Source organism: Typopeltis vanoorti, chromosome 14 (genome assembly GCF_054136105.1).
Source record: "Typopeltis vanoorti isolate ZY-2024b chromosome 14, IOZ_Tvanoo_1.0, whole genome shotgun sequence".
In the NCBI taxonomy this organism is placed as follows: domain Eukaryota; kingdom Metazoa; phylum Arthropoda; class Arachnida; order Uropygi; family Thelyphonidae; genus Typopeltis; species Typopeltis vanoorti.
This window is the reverse complement of record NC_143562.1, coordinates 74,826,042-74,840,741: the sequence shown is the minus strand read 5'-3', so window position 1 is coordinate 74,840,741 and position 14,700 is coordinate 74,826,042. Positions and strand designations below refer to the sequence as shown.

At 35.5% G+C, this 14,700-nt stretch overlaps 1 protein-coding gene across 1 annotated transcript in view; it reads right to left on the bottom strand.

Moving 5' to 3' along the window:
- The window catches only part of Rich (Guanine nucleotide exchange factor subunit Rich), a 456,640-nt gene that overhangs the window by 15,797 nt on the left and 426,143 nt on the right, over positions 1-14,700 (bottom strand). The window lies entirely within an intron of this gene.

Below are 14,700 nucleotides of genomic sequence, written 5' to 3'. Positions count from 1 at the left end.
TATATATATATATATATATATATATATATATATATATATATATAGGAGCATTTTATTAACAAAAAGTGTAATAAACTATAGTTTACAAAAAAAAAAAAAAAATGTTTTTACTGTTTGTCCTAAAAAAAATTGGGAAAGAATACTTGGAGAAGTAAATTTTTTTTTTTTTTTATAGCAAGTAGGAATTTGAATATTATACATTTCTATTGTATGTCCTCTACTTCTACCTATCAACCAAACTTTGTAACCTCAAAGCAATCTAATCTCATAGGAAGCACTTGGCAGACCAGTCACCATTTTATCACTTGTCTCTAGATGTTCCCATTCCCAAGAAACTGAATCTGCATCAGTTCAAATGTGGTCATATCAAAGCCTTATGAAGAGTTTTTTTTTAATAACGAAACCTGTGGTGCGATCATAATTAAAAGAAACACACGTATTAACCACAGCGAAAATTATTTAATTGTAGATATTTCATCCGAAGTATCTTAGGACATCATCAGTACAGTAGTTTAAAACAATAATAGGAATAACATACAGTTAGGGTGCATGATTACAATAGAATCTCATTAAACGTGCGTAACATGTTACAAAAAAAAAATAATAAATAATAATAATTATTATTTAGCACAATCAAACATACAGCCATCCTAAATGGATATAATCCAAAAACAACTCAAAAATTCATCAGTCACTTCTCCACACATCAAACCAGAGGAAGAAGTCCACAGGATTCCCATACCTTACGTCAAAGGCATCTCCGAACGTCTTTCTAAAATTATGAAGAAATACAATTTGGCCACTTCTTACAAACCTATCAACCAAATTTACAACTTGTTACCATCTCCTAAGGACAAACTCTCAACTTTGATGTTGCCTGGCGTTTATGAAATTCCATGCTCATGCAAATTGTCTTACTTTGGACAGACAGGTAGGTCTGTTCAGAAATGCATCTCGGAACATCAAGACCACATTCGTCTTTTTAAACCGCAAAAATCTGGCCTCTCTCAACACGGAATTGAAAATCCAAACCATAGGATCCGTTGGGAAAAGTCTAAACTTTTACATAGATCTTTATATAAACATGAACATTTATACAAAGAAAGTTCTGAAGCCCTACTACACAGACCAAACTTAAACCGCAACGATGTTCTTACTATTCCTAAAGTATGGGAAATTGTCATACAACATTGTGTTAAATAATTATTTTTTTATTTTATTTTATTTTTATTTTTTTTTTTGTAACACGTTATGCACGTTTAATGAGATTCTATTGTAATCATGTGCCCTAACTGTAGGTTATTCCTATTATTGTTTTAAACTACTGTACTGATGATGTCCTAAGATACTTAGGATGAAATATTTACAATTACATAATTTTCACTGTGGTTAATACATGTGTTTCTTTTAATTATGAAGAGGTATAATAACTTCTTTATCACTAGTTGTTAGTGTGATCCTTTTATTTTGCAGCTATGTCCACCATCCTGCATTAAAAACCCAAAAGAATGAGAGAGCATCTGGATTGAATGGTTATAATAGCACCAGAGGCTATTATGGAGGAAAAGAGCTTTGAGAACTGTTAAATATCTGCAATACAGCTCTGGCTACATCCAATATTATCAATATCCAAAAAAAGGCAACTTAAACAATCCAGAAAATTACAGAAGAATAGCACTACTTCTTAACACACTGAAAATTTATAAAAGGATGCTTCTAAACTGAACTGAACCATATGTAAGTACCTCTTCTTGAAAATCAAGCAGGTTTTTTTGAAAAACAGAAGCACTTAAATACATCCACTGCCTTAGAAGGTTGCTAGAACTTCATAGATTTCTCAAAAGCCTTCAATTCAATGAACAGATAAAGGATGTTCAAAATTCTCAGTTATTGTGGCATACCCTTGCAAATAATCAAAGCAAGAAGAACTACCAGAATCACCATGCATACTGGTTAGGCAGGAATCAGACTCATGGGAAATGAGTACAGAATAACACTCAAAAGCAGTCTCTGCTTTTGTAGATGATGATGTCTGATTAACTAATTCCAACTACCCAAAACCACTAGATAATTTATGCAGTGCTGGTTGGGTTTGCAGTCAATAGCAGTTAAACTAAAATGCTAAAGAACATAACAGAAGGAAATATTAGGCTAAATGACCTTTAAGGGAATGATTTTTTAGTACCTTAGTTCCTACATCAATTCTCTGACATAATGAAAAGAAATCACAAAGCTCTTCAGTTCCATAAAAACTTAGCTAATATCGGGAAATCCAATCTCATCACCATAAATAGCAAATTTCATCTGCACAAAACCAGTCAAGCCATATTTATGTGTGGTTCCCAAACATGACAACATGCTTTTGTTCAATATTAGGATGCACGTGGCAAGATCACATTCCTAACACTCATTCTTGAAAAAAGCCAGCAAAGACCTGTAAAAGAAACAATTCAGAAAAAAATCAGCTGAGGCAGTTGGAACACCAACTTAGACATCCATCTTTGCCTATGTTCAGTGCTCTTGCTCTCTCTACAGGCAAAATAATGGATGGAAAAAAAAGGCAGTACATAATCAAACTTCTCTTTGACAATGACTCATGAAACATCTGACATTTACTGCAAGTTGTTCTGTTTTGGACAAACCAGAACAACGTGGCTCACTTTCATTTAACAGACTTCATGAGTTTTTGTTATATGAATATTTCTGAATAAACAATGGCATCCACCATCGCTTTCAAATCTCTAGCCTCAACAATTTCTTCCAGCTTGGTTTCATGCATATAAAACAGTCTCCCCATCCCAAACAGTGAATTTGAGAAAGAACTGGCAAATCATTATTATCATCATCACTATTATCCTTTACCCAAACTTCCAGGCTACTTAAATCATTCTGTAAGATTGCTACATATCATTATCATCATTCTTGATATGTACACCCAGGGGATGTACAGGATAATTATGATAGTACTACATAAAAAAACTTACACCATTACAAACTTCCTATCTACAATTTTCCTCCAAATAAATCTGTTGTCTGTCAAGATTCAAATATTATCAGATCTTATATTTCTGTCTTTTAAGGTGCTTTTTACTGTATCAATCCATTTATATCTTGGTCAACCTGGCAAAAAACATTTGCTTTGCTAATCCTCCCATTCTGTTTAATGGGACCATACCACCTGAGATTAGCTCTACTAACACATTCCTGAAGGCTAACAATGGCAAGTTCTTTCCTAATATCTCTCTCTTTAATGTGATACTGCCACCATTGATGCCATCAAATGACTCTACAAATCTTGCTCAGAACTCTCATATCAGTGGTCTCCAGTTTTTGATCAAGTGTTTTATTTCTAAGCCAGCTCAGACCCATGAGTTAAAGTTTGAACACGACCTTGTATACAGCTAATTATAATTGTGTTTGACTAATTTCTTTCTTATCCCACATAACTTTATTCAGCTGACTTCCTACCATACCAGCTTTACTAATTCTGTTGTCTATTTATGTTCCATAATTAATTAGAATTAAATATGTTCCATATTTAATTTACCATCTTCGTCACTAAATATTGTGCCTAGATAGTTGAAATGTTTTTCTTGTTCTATAAGTTCACCATTCAGGATACAGTTGATGTTTTCAATGTTTCTGCCTATTTTCATTGTCTTTGTCTTCCTGAGTTTCATACCAAATTTATTACAACGGTTTAGTCAGGGAATCTTGCACACCTGTACTGGATTTATTCAGAAGTATAACATCATTTGCATGAAGTAAAGAGCTAAGATTAACATCATCAATTTTGAAAACAGATTTAATACCACTTTCCTTCATAATGAATAACAGTAGAGAAATGTACACCCTTGTCATACACCTGATTTTACCTCAAACCATCTTCCTGTACCTCCTTCAAATCTAACTGTTGATTTACATCTTAAATAGAGACTATGTATTGCTTTGTATAATGTCGCATTTACACCGTTTAACTAACTGTCACGTTTTGAAGAGCTTTCCTCTTGACACCTTGTCATATGCCTTTTCCAGATCCATAACTTTTATTTACTACTGACCTCCCCCTTTCCTTTTCAGCTTAATATCATTGGCAAGCAACTGAATACCTCCAGAGATTTTCAATAACCTGAATGTACAAATTAAACTGCAGTGGCCTAAATACATATTCAGTTGCATGCCAGTGGTTACCTGCCTTCTCTTTGATTCAATTCTACTGTATCTCTATGATGTTTGTGTGAACTTTTCTATTGCCTGATGTTATCAGTTTGCAACAAACAGTAATATCTAACTATGACATATTAAATCAGCATACAAAATTTTGTGTTCAAATTTTAGGTTCACTAGTTTTGTTTCTGTTTGAAACAGATTCACTAGCATCACATTTCCTTTGTTTTTGGATATCACAAACAGTTCTCCAATTCAGAAAAATTGCATTACATCATTAAGCTTATTTTTAAAAATAAAAACCATAAGTTCTTCCAAAGTCTTAATCACATTGTTGGTATCATGTCCATTTCCATTTGCTCCAATTTATATAACAGAAATGTGTACAGTATCTGCCAAGTGCCATTGCAATATCATGATGTAGCTATTTTCCCCTCATCCAAATCAACTGTCAGTTTATTGCAGGAAGTGAGTAAATTACTAAGACAAGACTACTTCTTCACAACACTATGAAGAAGAAGAAGGCCTTGTTGAAGAAACTGTTTCCCATTGTATCACATTCATATCCACCCATTCTTGAATTTTACTTTTAAACATCTTTCTTTTTTTAATACCTTAAAGAAAGATGTTTAAAGGTAAAACTCAGTTGCCTCTTTATTTTATTATCTCGTCCTTTTGCCCACTCACCTGGGAGCCTGTCAGTGCCAATAACTAATCAGCCTGATCAGGACAAAAACTCATTCTCTTGCAATTTCTTTTAACACATGGGATATCATCCAATCCCATGGTTGAATTCACATGGAGATTTCTACATCCTAAACATTTCCAGTTCATCTATTCTCAGATCAGTCCCTGTCATATCAGCCATTGCATTATCTCTGCCTGGATAACACTCTCAAAAAATTATCACTCGGTAACTCTATTTCTCCTGTTCTTTCACCTTCCTACTATCTGTCCTTAAAATATCCTTCCATAATCATTACTTTCTATATGGAGAGTTGTGAATGATTGAAAGCAAATTGTTAACAGAATGAGTCAGCAAGAGAATACAAATATTCCTTTAAGGATAAAAGAGATCTTAAAGTATAGTTTCTATTTAGAAGGCCTTGAATCCAAAAAAGTTTTGTAGTTATTAATTTAATTATATTTACTGTGTATATAGTTTTATTAAATATATGTTTTTTATTTGATCTCGAGTCAATCCTCTCCTGAATTCTAAAATAATAGAGTTAAAAGTCACAGCACCAATTAGACTGAACTCTTGTATATTTACTTAACACTCGGTGTAAAAACAATCTCTAAAGAGATAAACAAACTGGTATAATCTCTTTACACAGACTATTAACATACCTGGTGCGGGTATGTTATCATCAGGAAGGTCAGTGACTTTAGATACTTAGGTTCAACAATGAAAGAGGATGGTGAGGCTGAGAAGGAAGTGGGATGCAGGATGGAAGAACTGGAGAGAGATGGCTAGAGTGCTATGCAATAAGAGGATGCCGATCAATCTAAAGGGCAAAATCTACAGGACAGTAATGAGACCAGCTATGACGTATGCTATGGATACTGTGGCCCTGGGGAAAAATAACATCAGCAGGATGGAGGTAGCAGAGATGAGAATGCTTAGGTGGACATGCAGCGTGACCAGAAAGGATCGTCTGAGAAATGACTATGTAAGGGGAACAGTGAAAGTTACGAACTTAGGAGCAAGGATACAGGAGGCGAGATTGAGATGGTTTGGTCATGTGATGACGAGGGAGGAAGAGTATGTGGGGAGAAAGGTCATGCAGATGGATGTGCAGGGGAGGAGGAAATGCGGATGGCCAAAGAAGAGATGGTGGAGGAGGACTTGAGGATGAAGATCTTGGATGTGGCTACAGCCCAAGACAGGAGGTTGTGGAGGAGACTCACCACAAACAGCGACCCTACTTAAGTGGGAAAAGCTATAGAAGAAGAAGATTAACATACCTGCTGCAGGTAACATGATAACAAAACAATTTGGGAGAATAAAAAGAAATGAAGAGCTTCGATCAACAATGACCTGACATGTTCTGTTGGAGCAGTTGCTCATATAATTGAATATAAAAGATGAATATGTTTCTTAGATGTATTTTGGAGAAGCAGATTAAGAACATTTTTTGTAACCACATGGTGTTAGTTACAGAAAATTATTGAACTTTTCAAAACTAACAGACTATTATGATCAGGGCTCTAGATATCCTACTCATCACCATAGGCAAGTCAGAGACGTGTGGTAAGTGAATTTTCAGCCTATTTCTCATCATCATCATCAAATTCCTGCCATGTACCCTCAAGGAGTGTACAGGATATGATAGTACTACATGAAAAAAATTACATCATTATTAATTTCCTATCTACAATTTTCCTCCAAATCAGTCTGTTACTTGTCAAGACTCCAACATTATCAGATTTTATATTTCTATCATCTAAAGCACTTTGTACCGTATCAATCCACCTATATCTTGGTCTTCCTCTGGGTCGTTTTGCTACCAACCTGCCAGAGAACACTTGTTTTGCTAATCTTTCCTCGCCCATTCTGTTTAAGTGACCATACCACCTAAGATTAGCTCTGCTAACGCATTCCTGAATGCTGACAATGTCAAGTTCTTTCCTAATATCCTTGTTTTTAATATGATATTGCCATTGATGCCATCTGTTCACGCCTATATATTTCTCAGAACGCTCATATCTGTGGTCTCTAGTCTTTGGTCAAGTGTTTTACTTCTGACCCAGCTCTCAGATCCATAAGTTTAAACTGGTTTGAACACTGTCTTGTATACAGCTAATTTAGTGTTCCGACTAATTTCTCTCTTATTCCATATGAATTTATTCAATTGACTTCCCACCATACCAGCTTTGCTGATTCTGTTGTCTATTTCTATATTTAATTTACCATCTTAAGTAAAAATCGTGCCTAAATAGCTGAAATGTTTTACTTGCTCCACAGGTTCTCCATTCGCAACACAGTTGACATTTTCAATGATTCTGCCTATTATCATTGTCTTTGTCTTTTTATTGCTGACCTTCATACCATATCTATTACAACAGCTATTCAATTTTGTCAGAGAATCTTGCAGACTAGTAGCGGATTTATTTAGAAGTATAACATCATCCGCATAAAGCAAAGAGCTGACAGTAACATCTCCAATTTTGATATCATGTTTAATACCACTTTCCTTCATAATGTGATCCATATAGATAATGAATAACAGAGGGGATAATGTACATCCTTGTCTCACACCAGATTTAACATTAAACCATCTTCCTGTACTTCCTTCAATTCTAACTGCTGACTTACAACTCAAATAAAGACTAAGTATTGCTTGATATAATGCCCCATTGACACCATATAACTGAAGCGTATTGAATAGCTTCTCTCTTGGCACCTTGTCATATGCCTTTTCCAGATCGACAAAACTTAAATACAGATCTTTGTTATATTCCCATGCTTTCTCGACTATTTGTTGTAAAGTGAAGATCTGATCCTGACAGCCTCTATTTGGCCTGAATCCAGCTTGTTCTTCACCAAGCTTTTCTTCCACAATTCTTCTCAACCGTTTCTCAAGTATACTTGCATAGATCTTGCCAGGAACACTCAGTAGGGAAATACCTCTGTAATTCTCACATGCAGTTTTATTTCCCTTTTTATATATGGGTACTATGAGAGCTCTACTCCAATCATCGGGAATTCTTCCCTCTGTCCAGGCTTTCTGAACTATGCAGTGCAGCCACTGTAAGACTCTTATACCACCATACTTCAGCATTTCTGGTCGAATATCATCTACTCCTGCTGCCTTTTTCTACTTCAAGTATGGATATGTATTCCTGACTGCATGCCTGGTCAGTGTTTTTTACCACTGTGCTGTCATCGCTGCTTGTTTCATTTAGCAGTATTTCAAAGTAATTACTCCATACTGGGTTGCTTCAGGATCAAAGCTGTATAACTGAGAGGAGACCTCCACATAGCCTTTAAAGGAATGCGGAGAAGCGACCAGGGCTTCTGACCTAATGTCCAATCCTCACCTTCTCGTGGTGCACCCTGTTGGGTATCTACTTGGATACTGAACGGATGAGGATGGGCTGGCAATTTGGGATTTAGCTGACCAAATTGTATTCTTATTGGTTAAACCAAAATATAGAATGATGGTACAGTATGACAAAATTTCATGCCGGCTGTTGCGTTGCCCGGTTAAACAAGCCTCCCGTTGTTTTCGCCAGGGAACCAGGGCGAACAGCGAAAAGTCAGCTACTGGAACAAGTCTGAAAATAAACCCCAACTCAACATCACCAGAGTTAAAGATCGGTACTATCAACGTAAGAAGCCTGAATGGCAAAGAAATGGAGCTAGCTGAGGAATTAGATAAGTACCAGATCGACATAATAGGGGTGACTGAAACAAAAAAGACTAAAACTGGTGGGATCTTTCTGAGCAATAAATACAAAATGTTATATTCAGGCAATGACAATCAAGGAAAAGAAGGAGTAGCCATAGTATTCAACACAAAATACGAGGCTAATCTTCTTGAATGGCAGTCAGTCTCAAGTAGAGTAATGTGGGCAAATATGAGAATGGGGAACTGGACAATGAGACTTATTTGTGCCTATGGTCCCACAGAAGGTTCTACTAAGGTAGAAGTGGAGGAATTTTTTGAGGCTTTAGAAAAAGCAACTGACACAATGAAAAAGGAAAAGTTGGTCCTTGTTGGGGATCTAAATAGCAGAGTAGGAAATGATTGTGAGACATACAAAAATATTTTGGGAAAATTTGGAGAAAAGAGCAAAGCTAATAATAATGGCAAATATCTGTTGGATTTCTGCTCAGGACATGGACTGGTTATTACTAACACCATGTTCCAACATAAAAATGTGCACAAATTCACATGGAGAGAAGAGGCTAGGAATAAGAAAAGTCTCATTGACTATGTTATTGTTGATAGTGATGTTTTCTCCCTGGTGCAGGACACCAGTGTACAGAGGATTTGAAATTGGAAGTGATCACTATTTAGTCTTGAGCAGGATAAAATTGAATTTCATATTGAAAAGAATAACATGTAAGAATGTTTTAAAGCGAATAAAAGTTGAGCAGCTCTCAGATGTGAACTGTAGGCTAAAATACACAAGCAACAGACTGATTTGATGGAAAATTGTAGATAGGAAATTAATAATGATGTAATTTTTTTCATGTAGTGCTATCATATCCTATACACCCCTTGAGGGTACATGGCAGGAATTTGATGATGATGATGATTACTCCATACTTCAAGGATATCTTTTTCTCCCGTTTTCATGTCACCCTTTATCATCTCTAATTCCTTTTACAGCACTCTTTCCTGCATTCTTAAGCTTCTTCAACAACCTCCAGAATATTTTGCCACCTTCTTGATATTTATTTTCTATATTCTTGCCAAAGTCCTCCCATGACTTTTGTTTTGCTAGTTTTACACAGTGTTTAGCATTCTTGCATTTGTCTCTATATTCTCTAAGAGCACAAGCTGACTTATTTGACAGGAACTTTTGGAATGCTTTCTTCTTTTCCTTCACTGCCTCTTTAACTTCCTGTGTCCACTAGGGAGTTCTGATTTTTTTATCCTTACAGACAACCTCACCAAATGCCTCTCTGGCAGAATCAATCAATGTTTTCTTCAGAGTTTGCCACTGAATCTCCAAGGTTTGATTCCTGTTCTCAAACTCTTTCATTTTTTCTTCAATAATCTTTGTGTATTTTAGTCTACAGCTCACATCTGAGAGCTGCTCAACTTTTATTCGCTTTAAAACTTTCTTACATGTTATTCTTTTCAATATGAAAATCAATTTTATCCTGCTCAAGACTAAATAGTGATCACTTCCAATTTCAAATCCTCTGTACACTCTGGTGTCCTGCACCAGGGAGAAAACATCACTATCAACAATAACATAGTCAATGAGACTTTTCTTATTCCTAGCCTCTTCTCTCCATGTGAATTTGTGCACATTTTTATGTTGGAACATGGTGTTAGTAATAACCAGTCCATGTTCTGAGCAGAAATCCAACAGATATTTGCCATTATTATTAGCTTTGCTCTTTTCTCCAAATTTTCCCAAAATATTTTTGTATGTCTCACAATCATTTCCTACTCTGCTATTGAGTTCCCCAACAAGGACCAACTTTTCCGTTTTCATTGTGTCAGTTGCTTTTTCTAAAGCCTCAAAAAATTCCTCCACTTCTACCTTAGTAGAACCTTCTGTGGGACCATAGGCACAAATAAGTCTCATTGTCCAGTTCCCCATTCTCATATTTGCCCACATTACTCTACTTGAGACTGACTGCCATTCAAGAAGATTAGCCTCGTATTTTGTGTTGAATACTATAGCTACTCCTTCTTTTCCTTGATTGTCATTGCCTGAATATAACATTTTGTATTTAGTGCTCAGAAAGATCTCACCAGTTTTGGTCTTTTTTGTTTCAGTCACCCCTATTATGTCGATCTTGTACTTATCTAATTCCTCAGCTAGCTCCATTTCTTTGCCATCCAGGCTTCTTACGTTGATAGTACCGATCTTTAACTCTGGTGATGTTGAGTTGGGGTGTGCTTTCAGATTTGTTCCAGTAGCTGACTTTTCCCTGTTCGCCCTGGTTCCCTGGCGAAAACAACGGGGGCCTTGTTTAACCGGGCAACGCTCCAGCCGGCATGAAATTTTGTCATGTTGTACTGTCATTCTATATTTTGGTTTAACCAATAAAAATACAATTTGGTCGGCTTAATCCCAAATTTCCAGCCCATCCTCGTCCGTTCAGTATCCAAGTAGATGCCCAACAGGGTGCACCACGAGAAGGTGAGGATTGGACATTAGGTCAGAAGCACTGGTCGGTTCTCCGCATTAGCCTTTAAAGGAATGCGGAGAACATAGCCTTTAAAGGAAGGCTATGTGGAGGTCTCCTCTCAGTTATACAGCTTTGACCCTTAAGCACCCACAGCCTATTTCTAAATTTTCTAAATGCATTCAAATATTATTTAAAAATCTGACAATTTAAAAATGTAAATTATTAGCATAATTTTCATTTTCCCCCCCCATTTTAAAACATCTCATCATGGGTGGCTGCCAACAAATTTATTAACAAAGTTTTATTTACAGCGAGTTGGAAATCAAACTTCTCGATATGAAATCCTTAATTCAAACACTGCAGCGTTCTGTTTTAAAGAATCGTAAAAACACTTTTGCAATTTTAGTTACTGGTTTTCTCTAAAAAACCAATCATCTTCACTTTCTTTCTGTATGAAAGACAATGAAAAATAAAGAACAGTCATTAAAAATTCAACCTTTCATATTTTTTTTCCCTAACAGTTGTTCTGTCATCATTGTGATAACTTTTAAATGTGTTTCTTTCTATATGAAAACACTTCATAAATATCCACTATTGAGCTACAAAAATCTCATATTTTTTCTTATGGCAGAATATACTGCGTTCTTTTAACTCAATAAGCAAGAAAAATGAACCACCATTATGCGTTATAGTTATGATGCTGCTTTCCTTGAAAACAGTAAATCTTGCACACCTGAAGTGCTCAAGAAAATATGCAAGTTTTTCATATCATGAATACATTTATCATTGCCAATAAATAAATTTTTAATCAAATCAATGAACTCATTCAGTTCAATATTAACAAGTACACAAGACATATAATAGACAATTTATTATTAAAAGTAATATTATAATATAATACTTTCCTAAGCTTATTTTCATAGCTCACAACATGAATTACATTGGTGTCCAAATCCTAAGGACAAACTACATTTTTACCTATATATGAAAACAATTTTTACAACTACAGCAAATGTGGACGTAATTTATTGCCAGAATACTAATAAATTATATGATACAAAAAATGTACTATAAATTTTGTACAAATTAAATTACAATATGCTTTTAGCAAAAGTTAGGCATACTTAAGGAATTGATGTTCAGTGCTTACAGAAAACTATGTGGTGAGACATCTCAGTATGGAGTATGTTCACCCTAAACTGCGATACAGATCTCACAACATTGTACTATGCTTAGCATCAAATGATTCAGGAATTCTTGAGGCCAACTGACCCACTCCTCCTCCTCCTTCAGAGTCAGGACAAGGTCTTGTTTGTTTTCTGGAGAGGAATTTCAAGCAGCAGTGCATTTCCCTATTGAGCCTCAAATGGGATTGAGATCTGGGGAGCATGTTGGCCACTCAATTCAATTAATATCCTTGGTATCCAGAAGTATCTCCACTGCTTGTGTATGATGTGGCATGGCATTGTCATCCATAAAAATGAATTCTTCACCCACCTCTATCTCTTTCAAGAATGTTCTTGCAATAGTAAGCAGTACCAGACTCCTTTAATGCCAGATCAAGTGTTATCAAGAATTGGAGGAAAGACTAAACCAACTCTCATCTGTAAATAGTACATTAGCCCATTCTTGACGTCCAATTTTTGTGGTTACACAAAAATTTACTATGATGAACTGAGGATAAAGGGACGCAGACTACAGGCCCACTTGTCACAGATGTCTTGCCACAATTTGCTGAGATATCCTTGTGCCTGCGCTTTAAAGGAGCCAATTTTCAAGCCAACCTGCCATTGTTCATCGATTACATTTTGCTGTTATAACCAATAATCTGTCTTCATGCTCCATTGTAGAGCAATGACCTCTTAGCAAACGTCCAGAACACATTCCATTGGTTTGAGACATTGACCAGAGTTAGGATACAATGCTATGTGAGGATTCCAAACTGTCCGGCAATACCAGTAATTCTGTGGCCTTCTTCAAGCTTCCCAATAATTCTTCCCATGCGAAATCTAGTAGATGATGTCCTTGAGAACTTTATTCCTTCATAAAAAAAGCTTTTTTCAAACACAATTTGCTTAGTGCAACCTTTTGCCTATCATGTGACCCCTTCACACGTGATTTGAAAATTTGAATGTGTACATGCTTTCTACTTAAAATTGTCACTTATACATATTGCCACACGCTGATTCATTCAAATTTGTGGTTTGTAATCTTCAGAAATAGTGTTTATCCTTAGGTTTTGGATGCCAGTATAGTTTCGTGGAGATAAATGCTTGAAAGTTTTATATAACAAAAATGCATTTTAATACTGTTATTTAAAAACTACAATTATCTTGTGAAGATAAGTCAAAGACCAGATGATGTGACTGAATGCATCATTAAAAGGTGAGTCTTGACATTCTGTGTCACCTGTTTTTTTTGGATTTTGTGAATTTTATTATTTGTCTTTCACATTAAACTTTATGGATAATTTATATATATTCCCCCTTCATTATGTACAATAAAAGAAAACACAAAATGAGTTGTAATAAGCTGTGTTGTGGAGTACATTTTATAATGGAAAGCATATTTCTATATAATTATTATCTGTAATCGATAGTAAGAATTAAAGAATGCAATATTTTGATTTGTCATCATAACATTTCATTTTTTAAAACATCACTAATAACAATACGAGGGTGGTCCGAAAAGTTTTCGACCTAACAATGAAAAAACGTTTATAATTTCAAAATTATTTTTATTTTTTGACATAATCTCCCTTAAAACTAATACATTTATTCCAGCGATGCTCGAGTGTCATTATCTCATCCTTGTACTGGTTCTCAGTAAGATCTGCAAAATACCCCTCTACAGCTCAATCACCTCTTCATTCCAAGAAAAATTCTGACCAGCGAGGAAGAGTTTTAGTTTGGGGAAGAGATAGAAGTCAGAGGGAGCCAAATCTGGGGAATAGGGTAGATATTCCAACAATTAATAGTGCAGATCCCTTAATTTTCCCATTGCCAAAACACCTTTGTGAGCAGGTGCATTGTTCTGATGAAAGATGGTTTTTTCTTAAGAATTTTTTCATCTAGTCTGGTTAAAAGATTGGAATAATATTCCCCGGTTAATGTTTTACCCTTCTCAATATAATTAATAAACAAAATGCCTTTAGCATCCAAAAACACCAATGCCATGACCTTTTCTGCTGATGGAACTGACCAACCAGCTTCTGTTCACTGTTTTGACTGCTGTTTGGATTCTGGTGAGTAATCATGAATCCAAGTCTCATCCATACTACAAAATCGAAGCACAAAATCAGTTTTATTCTTGTTAAAGCGTTCCAAGCACTGTTCAGAGATTTTCATGCAAGTACGTTTTTGATCTGCTGTGAGCAAGCGCAGTATCCATCTTGCACAGAGCTTTGTCATTTGCAATTCTTCATGCAAAATATATCCTACATGTTCTTTTGAAATGCTTATAGTCTCAGCAATTTCACACACTTTGACTCGCCAGTCATTCATTATTATATTGTGCATTCGATCAATGATTTCTGGTGTTGTTACACTTTTTGGACGTCCTTCACATGGATCATTTTCAAGGCTGGTACAGCCACGTTTAAACACAACAGCCCATTTCTTAATTGTTGTAAACGAAGGAGAAGAGTGACCATAAACTTTTATGAACTTAGAATGAATTTCTTTTCTCATTAAACCTTCTTTTACAAAGAA